The sequence below is a fragment of the Drosophila takahashii genome, chromosome 3R, assembly GCF_030179915.1.
Source record: "Drosophila takahashii strain IR98-3 E-12201 chromosome 3R, DtakHiC1v2, whole genome shotgun sequence".
NCBI classification, from domain to species: domain Eukaryota; kingdom Metazoa; phylum Arthropoda; class Insecta; order Diptera; family Drosophilidae; genus Drosophila; species Drosophila takahashii.
The window spans coordinates 10,929,015-10,944,725 of NC_091681.1; the positions used below are offsets into that span (position 1 = coordinate 10,929,015).

A 15,711-nucleotide genomic window follows, 5' to 3' on the forward strand; every position below is an offset into this window, starting at 1 on the left:
AGACATCATATTCAAATTTGATCCAATTTATTGACGTCTTAGATAATTACTGGATAATTATCCATATTCAATTGGTGGCGCCAAATGGAGGTGGGGATGCGGGTGGTGCAGATGCAAATGAATGAGTGCCACGCCCCCAATCAGATAATTATGAGCATGTTCGCCGTACGCGCCCATAAGTAATTGCATTGTAATTAATGCTGGCACGCCGCTCTCTGTTTGCAAAAGATAAATTAGTAAATGAATTATCGCTCGCAATAGTGGGGCATTAATTGAAGTCTCGCGCGCTTGATTTATGAGTCCTGCGCAATTTATGGACGAATGCATAACCATTTTCCCCAATATCCGTTAACATGCGGCGAGCGACAGAGATGCACGAGTGGAAAAATGGAAAATGGCAAATGCAAATGGGAAAAACTCTGCCATAAATAATAATTTAAATATTTCATGGTCCGGGCATAAAAACGAATTAGCCTCGCGTTGCTTTAAAGCCAAATATTTACAATGGCGACTGAGTGGGGGTGCCTACTCACACGCAGAGAATAAATAATTTGCGTTGCAATAGAAGTTTTATTTTTGTGCCAGTTTCAGAACTACTGTTATAGGTAATATCTAGTATGTCAACTATTTTCAATTATGTATTTGTTAACCATTGTCATAATTAATTAAAATCAATGCAATTAGATTTTATTAATTAAAATCAATGTAATTAGATTTTATTTATTAAAATCAATGCAGTTCGATTTTATTGTTTTCAAGACAGATAAAATTATCTGAGTAATTACTATCAATCAAGTTATTTACTAGTAACTACCCGTTACTCGTTTAGTAAAAGGATATATTGTATTCGTGAAAAAGTATATAACAGGTAAAGATACGCGTTTCCAACCCTATAAAGTATATATATTCTTGATCAGGATCACTAGCCGAGTCGATCTAGCCATGTCCATCTGTCTGTCTTAATGAACACTGAGGTCTCGGATACTATAGTATAGTAGCTTTCGTATACGAAAGCTAGAAAGTCGCATTAAAGGATTTTTAAGAAAGTCTAGCACCCACATCTTTACAGATTTTTCAAAAGTGTAAATGCTATTTTTGTTGTGTTTATAAAAACTTTTCTCAAAAAAATGTAAAATCGGAGAATCCATTAACAAGTTATAAGCACAAATTTAAATAGTCATAAGATAGAGCCATCAAAAATTTCAACAGCCGCTAGATGACGCCAGTAGCTTTGATAACTGCATATCTCCATCTCACTCGCACTCCCTTTAGCTGACTAACGGGTATCTGTTAAATCTGACAAATTAAAATTACTTTATATTTTAAATAGATCTTATAAAACGTTTTTATCCCTCTGCCTATTTTTCTCTAATCTTTTACTTTTTGGAATTAATGTTACATTATAAATAAGTATTTCTCGTCTGAAACATTAATATAATGACTCAAAACCGTAAGGCCTATGTCATGATAGAAATCTTTCAAAATGACCCAATTTTCGCAATATTTTCTGCAGTGTAGCGAATGTGAGTGACAAGATTGCTTGCATGCATCGGTCGATGTGGAAAGGAAGGGGCCCTGGTGGTGGGGATTTCGGTTTGCTTGTTTGGTGCCTGTCATTAATCCTTTCATGCGGAGACAAATGCAAACTGCTTTGTTGCCGCCCCCGGCTCCCGGTCACGCCCCCTGGGGTCCTGCTGCTGCGGTTGCGGTGCGTGCTCAAATAATAAATTTAACTAATTGCCCGAGCGATTGGCCAAACAAACCAAGCCAAGTGCACAAAAGGAGCGAGCTGGAATTACGATTTGCATTGCCAAGGATTCTGCATCTCTATCCGACTTTGGCAGCCTTTAATCTCCGTTGCTGGGAAAACTTGGATCGGAAACTTTCGAGGAGGGGGCGTGGTCAGTGTCAAAGTCAGGCGGGAGTTGGAAATGGATTGGTCGAGCTCTTCGAACGGCTTAGCTTGGGGGATTACGGAGTCCACTCTAAATGATTCATTGGGACTCGAGTTTTGAATTTAATCGGAATTTGGCTAGAATACATGCCATAATTGATATGATATTTATATATTTAATAAGAAATATGCACTAATTTTCTTTCTATCCAAAGATGCCTCACTTGATAGTTACTTATTTCCATACACATTAAACTATATACATACATAAAAATGATTTAAATAACAAATCGGTTTGAAAAAATGGAAATATAGCATATTTTTTCAAATAACCAATAACCAGCTTTAACTAAATTACCGTGTAAATATGTATAGAAAATTGTACTTATGTTTTTAATTTAAATAATTCTATATCTCTAATCGTCATATTTTAAATTATCAACTGTTTATTCAGGCTGTGCAATTGTTTAATTTGTCCTCTTAAAGAGTTATGACCAGCTGTACCTCTCTCTTAACCAAATTACGTGTGGCATCCAACGATTTTGAGGCCGTTTCCAGTGGTTTGAGGTGAGGATTTGGGGAACAGAATGGCGCTCCACTGCAGAGGGGCTTAAATGGATCCCCTTTTTTACGAATGTGCATGTTGGCCTTGCGCCAAAAATGTGTAACGCATTTCGAAGCTCGCATTTGAATTCGCCGGAATGTTTTTTGTGTCCCACGTTGGGTCGCATCTGGCGGATACGTTTTGGGGCCACGCCCGCAAAAAAAGGAATCCCGCCCGATGCGTCGTTTTAATATTTCGACCAATTTAGATAACTGTTTCCATTTGCAATTAAAATGCAAAATGCAGATACAGATACGGGCGAAACTCACGGATGCAGATGCAAACGGGGCGCGTCTGGCCGTTAAAAATTTCTGTGCCCAAAACTGAAATTAAAACTTTTCCTTGACGGCCGCAATGGGCGTGGTTGGGGCGGGGATGGGGAGGGGGGCGTGGTCGTGCGGCAGATGACTGTCTGCACTTATCTCAGCCAACTTCGATATCACGTTCGCTTCTGGTCGCCCCTCCTTTGTTGAAAATTAAAAACGAAATAAAATTAAAAATAAAAAGGGACAGTCGGGAAAAGGACAAGAAAAAACAAAGAGGGGAGGCAGCAACGCATTTGCATGTTAAAAGTTTTCGCACTGCTGGCATTTTATTCGCCACCCAGCGATACTGCTGATGTGTTCCGTGGTTTGGCGGTTCCTTTTCTTTTGGCACTTTCTGGCGGAAGTTCTGGGCCACCGCCATTTCGGGCTGGGCTGAAATTCCGAACGGGCCAACAGGATGGGGCTTTTGGCCAGGAAGGGGAAGCTCTACAGACGGTTTTCGGTTTTCTGTGTGTGTGCCTGCGAAAATATTTATGTTTTTGACATTTAATTTATGTTTTCGCTGCAGCTTACTTAAGTGCTCGATGACAAAGAGAGCTAGAGAAGAGTAAGGGCTCTTTGATTGGGCATTAAATCTCCGAGGTCGAAGGCCAACCTAATTTATTGTGGGTCAGCAAACTCGAAAGCAAAGAAATTCTTTTTAAAAAATATTTGTATATTTATCGGAACACGAATAGATTTCTCTTACAGAATGCGGCGTATAAAATAATAATTCTTTTATACCATTTGAATTCAACCTTTTTCTTTTAATTATAATTTTTTAATTCTTATTGCTCGTACAATTTTTATTTCATTTTATCATTGCTTTCAAATAAATACACTGACTTTCATTTTAAAGTTATAACTTATATGTAATTTTTCTTTTTAAAGAAATAAAGTCAAATTTTTAGTCCTAAAACTCCCTTTAACTGTTCGATCAAAAACCCTACAAAATGATAATTTCTTTAAGAAATTAATTATATTATGTAACTTAACAATTATTTTTAAAATTTATTTAACCTCTGTTTTCTTTTGCAACACATTTTCTTTTTCTAATATCGTTGATTATTCCCCAATCATAATAAAATCATTTTAATAAAAGCATTTACGACCCTAATTCGCCAATAACGTTCATTATAAATTCATGTTTGACTTAAATGGAATGCCATTCATATTCATTTATATCTTCCGCCAACTATGTGCTCCCTTACAAATTCTAACGCAAAGCTTGAGAGAGATTTCTTAGCATTTTTGATGGTGGAATCTGTCTGTTGTTTGTTGCCAGAAAGCCAAAATCCGATGCGAAATGATGAGCAATTTATCTGCGCGGAATCTGGGAGAATCTGCTGTGTAATGAATGTCCCAGATAGGTTGCTCCCCCGCCTCATCCTGAGGATTTTCCCAGACTTTTCCGTATATCAAGGGAGGAAGGGGGAAAGGGGGAGGATGGACCCACCAAGTGGGCGACTGGGCGCACATTATTTGGTTTAAGGGGTTTTCATTATAACATGCATCGCACGCCGCGCTCGTCTTTATCGCTATCGCTTGGCAACATCGAGCTGCTGGAACCCGCGTATCTATATCTATCAGCAAAAAACACACACTGCGGCAAGGACACACCCCACTTTCCACCCCGCCCAACGCCCCCTATACCAGCAGCCACGCCCACCCGGAGATGAGAATCATGGTTTGGGTTGGCAAAGGCGAACATCATGGGCTACATTAAAATGTTGCCATCCAGGCAAGCGACTCCGCCGACAAGCATCAGCATCTCCTGCTGATGGCCCTCCCCTGGAACTCGCTCTCCCCACTTGGACGCCCCTGACTTTTAGCAGGGGGTATAAATAAACTGCCGCAATCGCCAGCATCATCGTCGCATCTGCAATTGCGTATTTGCGAGCTGGGGCGGAGTGGTCGGAATTTAGTGCCTGAATTGGGCCCAGCCGCTCCTTCTAGCTCTGCAGTTGATGCCACCCATAACTTTTACTCTGCAGGATTCCCTGCCAGGACCTGGGTCCTTAGAACCCTATTCAGCCTGTTTCTGAAACACGAATTGGCATCTGCTTCAGGTTATGTATCTCTGTGCACCGGAAATTAGTCCAGGCTGTAAACTATTTGCTTTCCTTACTGCCACTAAATATTCATACTCACGGCTTTTACAGAACTGCATCCCCTTTTATTGGCTTTTCTACGGAAAAGTATGTGTCTTATCTACGGCTGGATAAATATAGTTTTATAAATATTAATTGCTTGGTACATAGCCGTATTTACTTTCTGAATGGCTTTTCATTAAAAAAGTATTTTAAGTCGCCTGCCAAATTTATTAGTTTATTTATTATGTTGGTATGTTTTCTAATTGGACTCTACAAAATAATTTCCTTAGATAAGCAACGAATTCATTGGTTTCTATAATATTTATTTACACAAAGCAGTTATTAAGATTCATTGATTTGTACATTTCGATAAAATAAATTAATTGTGATAAGATAATTGACATCTTTTTTTTACTATTTCATTTATTCATTTTTTAAGAGCCAATTAAAATGTATACTTCTAAAATCATCAGCTGTAAACAGATTCCAAAGAAACTACAAAATATTGGTGCTACAATAGGTGAAAAGTTGTAAGCATAAGAAAGGATAGAAAGTGAAACGGAGAGTCCAGATCTGAAATTTCCACATCGGATTTTCTGTCTTTGCTCTACCGCTGAATTGAACTTTATTCTCCTGCCATTTCTTACTTCCCGCCCACACTTTTTTCTTGCCTTTGTATCTGCGTATTTATGTATCAACATTCGATGGCAGGGGAGAGGTGTGTCTGGACTTTCCACTTTTGATGCTTTCCTGCGCCACTTTCTCCCCCTATGCAGTTTCTTCTTTCCCCTGTTTTAGTCTGACTTTGGTCTAACCCGAGGCTAGTCGCATATAATTTGCATATAATTTCCGAAATTTTTTATATCCTTTTGGTTGTTTCTATTTTATTTGCTGTTGGCGCATTTCTATTTTATGTGCTCAGCTTGTTTTGGAAATCCATGCGGAACGGAATGGGGGCGTGGCCCCCGAACATTGTAAATATTTGCTGATAAATGGTAATGGTGGGGACCTGTATATCGTACACCCAATAAAGCAGTTTCCTTGGGAGAAGACAGCATGATCTGAATTCCAGAATAAATTCATGTAATGGAAATGCTTATTTATTGCATTTTCAATCAGGGACCGTAAATAATCATTATTTGAGATTTTTATTTTAAAAGGCCTACTGAGGTTTTTACATCTTTTAATCAACAATTTAACTGTTTTTTTTGCTCTTTATAGACATAAACAAATAACAGTTAATTTGCTTTCCAGATTTGTTGAAATGCATATACTTTGTGGACAAGAGTAAAAAGAACGTTATTTTTGACGTTTAAAACAAAATATCACAGTAGTCTTTTTAAAATAAAAATCTCAAATAATGATTATTTACGGTCCCTGTTTTCAATCATTAAATTAAACGATTTGTAAATAAGTACTTTACTAAACTACGGTATACTTGGGCTTTCTAGTGTTTATTTTAATTTACGTATTTCGCTTTACTATTTTAATACTGGGATCTAGATTTTATTTACTTGAATTTTAATGATGCGAAGTATTTAAAGTTTCAGTTTTTCATGGGACTTTTATTTTTTTTTTGTATATGTTTTTATTTATTAGATTTCTACACTGATGTAGCAGTTAAACTTAATTGTTTTTATTTTCCATTTCAAGCTGAAAGTACGATACCTTTTAAATCCTTGCCAGGCCAATCTTATCAGTCCGCAAACCGTTTAATTGAAGTATCTTTTACATGCAGCAATTACAATCCCCAATTCCCCCGACTAATTAATTGTTTAATGCACTCCGGCTCATGTTCCACTCCATTGGATCCATTCGTTTTGGACTTTTGCAGTGCGTTTTCCAAAATGGCCGTTTGCATAAATTCCGCACACATACGCACAGGATAATGGCTAATGGGGGTCGCTTTCGGCCAAAGGGGCAGGCAGGGGTTAAGGGCTCGGGGGTGTCGGGAAAGGCGAGTTGGAGATTTTAATTACCTTTTGAATTTATGCTAATTCATATTTGAGTATGTAGCCGGCGCATCTGGCAAATGTGGACCCTGCGCCAGCACATAACTGTATCTGCCTATCTGCGGAATGTATCTTTATCTGCGCGAGTGCCACGCGAAATGTCCACTTACAATGTGCATCGCCAAGTGGCACCATCAAATCGGGCATGCAATTATGCTTGTTTAATTTTAACCAAATTTATGCGCGAATTCTCATTGCAAGTTTGCAGCAGCCATGGAAACTTTTGCCCCTGCAACATGCAGCGCGACCTTAAACATTTCACTCGCATAAAAGCCTGAGATGGGAGCTTTCGAGGGGTTTTCTGGGGGAGATTTGCCGGAGAACTCTAGAGCTCACGCTGCTACTGAAATTACTTTTGCATCCGGTGCATTTTCGGTGCGAAATGCCCCGCAAGGTCCGTTTGCAAACCTCAAAAGCGTGAGTTTCATGGCGAATTTTTTACAGTCGCCTTCCGATGAAGCCGTTTTCCTCTCGGCCCGGAAAGTTCCACTCCGAGTAAGAGCAGGACGGGCTGGGAGTCTTGGCTAAGTGAAAATGTGAGCTGGCGGAAGCACAGCGGGATGCTGGAAAAGCAAACATCAAATGCGAGTGTTCAGTGCAGCGCACAAATTGAAAACAAATGGCACAGGCCCTGCACAGAATTATTTTCCTCGTTTTTGTGCACTTTTTATGCCTCTCCACATTCCTTGTACGAATTTAAACGAGTTTTCTTGGCCGGCTTTTCATTAAGTACTTTTTTGGCACGTTTCCACTCTGTGCTTTTTATAGAAAGTTAAACGGAAAGTATTCAAGAGCTAAATTTGAACTAAATATGTTAGTACCATCGGTTTGTGGGGAATAACTTTAAAAGTAGTTTGGAAAAACTTTAAGCTTTTGAACATTCAATAGTTGGTACTTATGACTACAACAATTGGTAACTTTTACGAACTTTAAGATGAATCTTAATTATAAATATTAGTCCTAAACTTGAAGAACAAAATATATTTTAAAACACATTTTATTCAATTAAGGTATTAACCCTTTTCGAAATCTGTTTATAAATTATAAATTTTTTTCCAGAAACGTTTAAAAATGTAACATAGTTTGCATTAACCCGAGGGCATACTTTTTTGTAGACTGTTGTAGACCTTGTTCATTTTGTGGCCTTTTTTGGTTAAGTCGAAATGCGCCCATTAGAGAAGTACGTGGCCCGAACCGCTTGGCCCATAACTCACATCGAATGACCTTCTGGTGCAGTCGAAAAAAGCCAGAAAAACAGAAATGGGGAGCGGGGACGGAAAGGAATGTCTATAAGGAATGGTAGCTGGCAGACCTTTTAATTCCTGTACAAGGCTGCAACACCACCGAAAAAACCAGAGAAGCGACGGAAAGAAATATGAGGGTAGAGGAAAAGTGGGCTGGGTCCTGCGTCCGTTAAGGATTCCGAGCTCGTTGGGAATTTTAAGCGATTGCCAGGCCATGATAAATCGTGGAACTAATTTAATTAAAGTTTACGGCAACTCTGGGCCAAGTCCCTGACTTCTTGGCTGCAAATGCATATGCCACTGCACACTGCAGTGGTAGATACATTGCCCGATAAAAGGATTCAATTAAGGAAAATACACATTTTATGCAGGTGCTTCCTTGGAGAAGGACTAATAATATGGCAAATAGCAAAGATAAAAAGGGAATTTTCTCTACAGAAGGGCAAGGAAAAAAGTCATTTAAATATTTTTTATTGGAAATATTTTTATTTTTTGTCCTAGGAAAGGAATTTTGAATAAAATATGTTGATTTAATTAAAATTAGCAAGAAGATCCTATGATCTGAATCTTCTTTTAACACTATGGGTAAACTTTTTGCAAACAATTCCGAAAAGAATGTTGATTAAAATGTTTTGAGGAAATTCGAACTGCACTCAAGCCGGAAAATGCAATCTCACAGGGGGTATCATAAACTTTATGCCTTTCAGCTGGCCGTGATTTATGCTCTGAGGTCGCAATTAATGAAACTAACTATCGTGTATGTTGTAATTACGAATCTGAAAACAGTTTTGCCAGGACATTCCATTGTTCGTCCATTAATTTATGGCGTTGCGACGGACACATGTGAGCAAGCCGCTTTTTGCTGCCTGCTTTTAATACAGCGGCAAAAAGGGACATAATTAACGCAAATACATATGTTTTTATGAGGAATATGCATCAGATAGTGGAATACATATACTCGCACTTCTGTTATTGTTATTGCTGTGTTTGCGGCCGAAGCGCATTATGCACATTTCGCCCAGCGTCATAAATAAACGCAATTTTGCTGTAAATTACAGATTAAAATGCTAGCTAAAATGGGGCAGGACGTGGCAGGCGGATGTTTGGGAGCCTGGCCCTGGATCTGAAGACATAAATAACAAGTTCATTTTCATTTAATTGCACATTTGCGCACACGAAATCGTAAATTGCCGGGGCAACGCAGATACGAACTCGAAATTATGATATCTGCTTATAAAGTTTATGTAAACCTTAACTCGTTTCAGGACGCACAGTGGCACCCGAACCCACGCATTTTCTAACCCAGGGTTTCCTGGCTCGGGTTAAGAATGCAAACAAATTTAAATATTAAATGCGAGGCGACCAGTGGACAAAGGTAAGTATTTGGGGTGGAACTGGCTGCTTGCTGCTCGGGAGTGGGTTTGTTTTGTGTCCTTCCAGGGCGACAGGACATCTGCTCGACTGTCCACGTCCAGGAGACTGCACAGAAGTAACTAAAACGGCCAACGAGCAACTTTTGCCTCAAGTACACTTGGCTGTCTACCATTTGGTTGCCTTCCCCCGTTCTGGGCGCGAAGTTTGTCGTGTTTTTCCAAATTGTTATTTTACTTTTTCTGCAAATTTCTCAACGCCCCGAAGGCAGATATGCTGCCAAAAGTTTTCCTCTCCACCATATTTATGGCAGTTCTTCTTATTTTCCACGTTTTTGGGGAATGGCTGCTTCCGGCTATCTCGCCCGCCGGATGGGATCTCCAATTGTAACGCTCCCGTGACCTACCCTGTAGTTCCGGGCTTTTGTTTAAATGGCGTTCGATGCATTGTCGGACTGCTGCCTCGATTATCAGAAGCTCGTCTCTACAGGTATCTCACAGGGTAGAAAGAAACAACATTAGTGTGAACTGAAGTTAAAAGTGTAAAAATAAATCAAAGTGCCGTCTTGTAGCATTTCTTATTTAATTTATAAAGTAAAATAAAGCAAATAATAAGCTCACAGGTAGAAAGCCACAATCTTAATCTTAAAGAAAGCCAATACAAATTTAAAATGGAATTATAAGAAACAAGAAAGGAAGCTAGCTTCGGCCAGCCGAAGCTTATATACCCTTGCAGATCATTCCTATCAATTAACAAATCGCAAAAATGTTCAATTTTCTAATATTTCTCATTAATTTTCCGATCGTTCCTATGGCAGCTATATGATATAGTCGTCCGATTTTGATCAAATTAAAATTGAAATTCGGAAATATTTAAAAAGAGTTATATCCTAGAGTAGAAGATAATACAATAAAAACCAAGGAAGCTAGAATTTATTTCCTATTACTTTTCCATTAATTTTCCGATCGTTCCTATGGCAGCTATATGATATAGTAGTCCGATTTTTGAAATAATTAATTCGAAATTCAGAAATATTTAAAAAATAACATCCCCAAAAGTAGAAGGTAATATTTCAAAAAACACCAAAGCTAGAATTTTTTAAAGTTTTTTTCTTCCGATCCTTCCTATGGGAGCTATAAGATATAGTTGTCCGATCCGGTCGGCTCCGACATATATACTACCTGCAATAGAAAGAAGACTTTTGCGAAAGTTTCGTCCCGATAGCTCAAAAACTGAGAGACTAGTTTGCGTAGAAACAGACAGACGGACAGACGGACAGACGGACAGACGGACAGACAGACAGACGGACAGACGGACGGACAGACGGACAGACGGACATGGCTAGATCGACTCGTCTTGTGATGCTGATCAAGAATATATATACTTTATGGGGTCGGAGACGTCTTCTTCACTGCGTTGCAAACTTCTGACTGAAATCATAATACCCTCTGCAAGGGTATAAAAAGAAAAGGTTAAATATAAATATATTTATGTTTATAAAAGATAAACATAATTTGTATGCTTAAGAATTTTCCTAAACGCTTTAAAGAATTTAATCGCTTGTCGAGACTTGGCTTTTCAAGCCTTTTTTTTGAAAGCTTTATTGATTTAAAATATTTATCTTAAGCAAGAGCAATTTTTTAAGGCTTAAAGATCTGGTGGCACATTTTTAAGTTCTGGTAGCAAATTTTAAATCTAAACAGAAGAGAAACATTTTAGTATTCATTTCTTTTCTATTAAACCTCCCATTAACACTTTATAGATTTTTTGTACCCCAGAGAAAAGTTGTCCCCATTTTTGGCAGACGCTCAACATTAGCCTTTCAGCATCTCTGTTTTTTCTTTTTACGCCGCAGAAATAAAGATCCGAAGAGAATGGAAAGAATGGCAAAGGAAAACACATCAAGCCCCAAAGCAAATACCAGACATAAACAAGGCAAACACCATGCGGCGTATACTTAATATCAGCAGCAGGAGCAGGACCACGGCCAGGACCCACCTATAAACGTCATCATAACCCAGCCAACAACGGGGACACGGAAATGGGGAAAAAAGTCCAACGTCAGGCCCATCGAAATCATTATTTATGTAGGAAAACGTGGTGAGCTGGGCCAGCTCCTTTTGGAATTTTCTCTCTTTTCCTGCCAGCATCTGCAGACAATGGCCAGTGTGTATGTGTGTGTTTTCCACTTCCTCTGCGCGTCGTGTTGTGATTTTTGCCTCTGATTTTCCACGACTTTCCAGCACTTCTTCGCACTTCACGGGGGAGTTTGGCTAAGTGAAGCGCAACTTTTACGTGGGCCTGAATTATTAATAAACGTTAAAAGGCAACGCCAATTGCTGAGCCAGCCCTCAGACACCAGTAGCACTTTCCCCTCCGGTTTGCGAAGGTATTTGCAGGTGCTCTCCCATCCTCGCCGTTTCCCCAGTCATAGTTGAGTTGATGTTTTGTGTGCTAAGTAGTTGGTAAGTCACCTGCGACAAGTTGGCTGAAAGCTTATTGCTTTCCTGGCTTTTCTTCCATCTCATCAGGTTTTTATTGCCGCCTTCGTGGTCCTCCACATTTCCACTTCTGCCACACAGATTTGATATCATTTGTCATCGCTTTCTTGGCCAAAAAGGACTTCAAAGCACGCCGATGAGTTTTACTTGTCGCTGTTAATGTCGGCACGTTGGTTCAGATCCAAATCCATATCTCAAATAAATTGGCTTCTGCGATGGCAACCAAATAAAATGTTCCTTAAAATAACTTTATCCCTAATTATACCTTTGAAGAGGGTATTATAATTCCAGTAAGCTCACTTTGATTAGCACCAATAGCCGAGTCCATCTAATCATGTCCGTCAGTTTTAAAGCTATCGCGATGAAACTTTCCCAAAAGTCTTCTTTCTATTGCCGGATCGGACCACTTTACCTTAAGGCTCCCATAGGAATAATCAAACAAATAAAAGAAAAACAAGAGAGAACGCTATAGTCGGGTTGTTGTCCCGACTATCCAATACCCGTCACTCAGCTAAAGGGAGTGCGAACGCTGTGTCGGGTTGGTGTCCCGACTAATAATCGTAACTCAGCTAAAGGGAGTGCGAGGGAGATAGATATATAATTTTTGATTGCGTATAACTTTTTAATGAATGGTCCGATTTGAAAAATGTCTTTTACATTTCGATAGGTATAAATATACACAACAAAATTGCATTTATACTTCTCGGAAATCTTTAAAGATGTGGGCGCAGGACCCATTTTAAAATCGTTAGTAGGCGATTGTGGGCGTTAGAGGGGGCGTGGCGCTCGGCTAAAATAAACTTGCGCCGCGTAGGAAGCCAAAGAATATGTGTGGGAAATCTCAACTTTCTAGCTTTTGTAGCTTCTGAGATCTCAGCGTTCATACAGACGGACAGACGGACAGACGGACAGACGGACATGGCTAGATCGACTCGGCTAGTGACCCTGATCAAGAATATATATACTTTATGGGGTCGGAAACGCTTCCTTCTAGCTGTTACATACTTTTGCACGAATCTGGTATACCCTTTTACTCTACGAGTAACGGGTATAAATATTCCGGCCTGTTCCAGTTTTCACTCGGAAGTGAATTTCATTTCATGCTAGCGGATTTAAGTCCTCCTGTCAAATGCTTGGCGGAAAGTTTCTATGTGAAGTTTTCGGAAGTGAACAGAGTAACAACGAGGGATATTTAAAGCCTTGCAATTCTTTCGGAAGTGAGTCCTGTAATAGGTCTAAAAAATTCGATTCCGTGTGAATCTTTCGGAAGTGAAAACTAGAACAGGGCCGATTGTGACTTTGTAGGAAGTAGGCGTTTTGATTTTTGACAACTTAAAAACAACATTTTAAATAGGAAATAATATTTCTGGAATCAATTATCTGCAAGGGTATATAAGCTTCGGCTGGCCTAAGCTAGCTTCCTTTCTTGTTTTAAACTTTTCCTCTTTTGTATTCGTTGGAAACTATGCACCCGACCCTTTGAAGTATACATATTCTTGATGCGGATATCAGGCAGAGTCGATCTAGCCATTTCCGTAAAACTATATCTCAGAAACTATGAAAGCTGGAAAGTTTAAAATTTTCAAGCAGATTTGGTGACTGTTTGTTTTTTTACTGTGCCATGCCTAGAATGACAATTTTAACTGAAATTAATTGAGGCCTAGTGTTACTAATATTAAACGATAGTTAAAAAAAGCTGCTGTTTCGCCATATTGAAAGAAAGAAAAAAATGTTTAAACCAATGCGCTATGGTTTTTTCGCGTTTTTTTTTTGGCATAAAGTCAATTTTTATACCCGTTACTCGTAGAGTAACAGCTAGAAGGAAGCGTTTCCGACCCCATAAAGTATATATATTCTTAATCAGGGTCACTAGCCGAGTCGATCTAGCCATGTCCGTCTGTCCGTCTGTATGAACGCTGAGATCTCAGAAACTACAAAAGCTAGAAAATTGAGATTTCCCACACATATTCTTTGGATTCCTACGCAGTGCAAGTTTATTTCAGCCAAGCGCCACGCCCCCTCTAACGCCCACAATCGCCCACTAACGATTTTAAAATGGGTCCTGCGCCCACAACTTTAAAGATTTCCGAGAAGTATACATGCAATTTTGTTGTGTATATTTATACCTATCGAAATGTAGAAGACATTTTTCAAATCGGACCATTCATTAAAAAGTTATACGCAATCAAAAAAATATATCTATCTCCCTCGCACTCCCTTTAGCTGAGTTACGATTATTAGTCGGGACACCAACCCGAGTACAGCGTTCGGAAGCCCTTTAGCTGAGTGACGGGTATTAGATAGTCGGGACACCAACCCGACTATAGCGTTCTCTCTTGTTATACCCTTGCAGAGGGTATTATGATTTCAGTCAGAAGTTTGCAACGCAGTGAAGGAGACGTTTCCGACCCAATAAAGTATATATATTCTTGATCAGCACCAATAGCCGAGTCTATCTAGCCATGTCCGTCTGTCCGTCTGTCCGTCTGTCCGTCTGTCCCTCTGTCCCTCTGTCCCTCTGTCCGTTTCTATGCGAACTAGTCCCTCAGTTTTAAAGCCATCGCGATGAAACTTTCCCGAAAGTCTTCTTTCTATTGCAGGTAGTACATATGTCGGAGCGAGCCGGATCGGACCACTATATCTTAAGGCTCCCATAGGAATATTCAAACAAATATAAGAAAATTCATTGTAACTTTGTAGGAAGTAGGCGTTTTGATTCTTGACTACTTATGTATAAACAAAATTAAAATAGAAACGCTGAATCTGGAATCCCTGGAACTGCATCGAGTGAGGATTACTTTATCTACAAGGGTATATAAGCTTCGGCTGGCCGAAGGTAGCTTCCTTTCTTGTTTTTCATTAAATATAAAGAAAATAAAAAATAAAATTGTTTAATGGATCTTATTTGCATGTCGGCCAGATCGGTTATATGGCAGCTATATCAAATAGTGCTTTAAATCATTTGAAACTTGGAAGGTCATCTTAGGAGCTTTAAAAATGTATAAAAACCAAATATTAAAGCAATAGCTTGATAAACAAAACTTATTTTTTAAAGACAAATATTGATTTGGAAAATAAAACCTTTTAAATGGCTAACCGGCTCAGACAAATAAGCTGGGTTTATTTATTTTAAAAATTTTGCAAAGATGGGCAAAATCATGAATTGACTTTCGTCATTTTGGAGACTAAATTTTAAATGTCACGAATATGTGTTATATAATCAGATAATACCAGAAAATTAAGTACTTGATTTAATGTTTTTATATGAACAGTGGCTTTATAAATTCGAATTTCGCTTTATTGATGGCTTCCGTTCGGGTGGACTTAAAGCTTGAACTTAAATCGAATCAACTTGGCCAAACGCCAAAGACAAAGCGATATAAAACTGCCTCACGTTTCATCAAGGATGCCAGGGATGAAAGTTGGTTTTATGGCAGCTGTTGTCCTTGGGGAGGGATGCCAGTGCTCGAGTGCTGGCAAAATAACGAAAATGAAAGAATGCGATTTATTTTCGCATTGACAATCGTTTGATTTTCGCTGCGTTTTTCCCTTTTACGATCTGGGGTGTGGATGGGTTGGAAAATGCGGATGGTTTCTGTTTTTTCTGTCCCCCAGCTCTTGTTGCTTTTATTGAGTTGGCTATTTCTTTGTCATTTCAACTGTTGTTGTACGCTTGTTGTCATTCGT

The 15,711-nt window shown here is 39.1% G+C and overlaps 1 long non-coding RNA gene across 2 annotated transcripts; it reads left to right on the forward strand.

Moving 5' to 3' along the window:
• The first annotated feature begins 2,249 nt into the window (after window positions 1-2,249).
• Window positions 2,250-12,195, forward strand: LOC138913534 (uncharacterized). 2 transcript variants are annotated; one of them, XR_011419305.1, is made up of 5 exons: window positions 2,250-2,461; window positions 9,418-9,527; window positions 11,379-11,693; window positions 11,767-11,988; window positions 12,055-12,195. It is a non-coding gene; the product is annotated as an uncharacterized lncRNA (long non-coding RNA). The 2 variants fall into 2 exon arrangements; XR_011419304.1 differs by having other exon boundaries at window positions 11,379-11,988.
• Window positions 12,196-15,711: the final 3,516 nt, after the last annotated feature.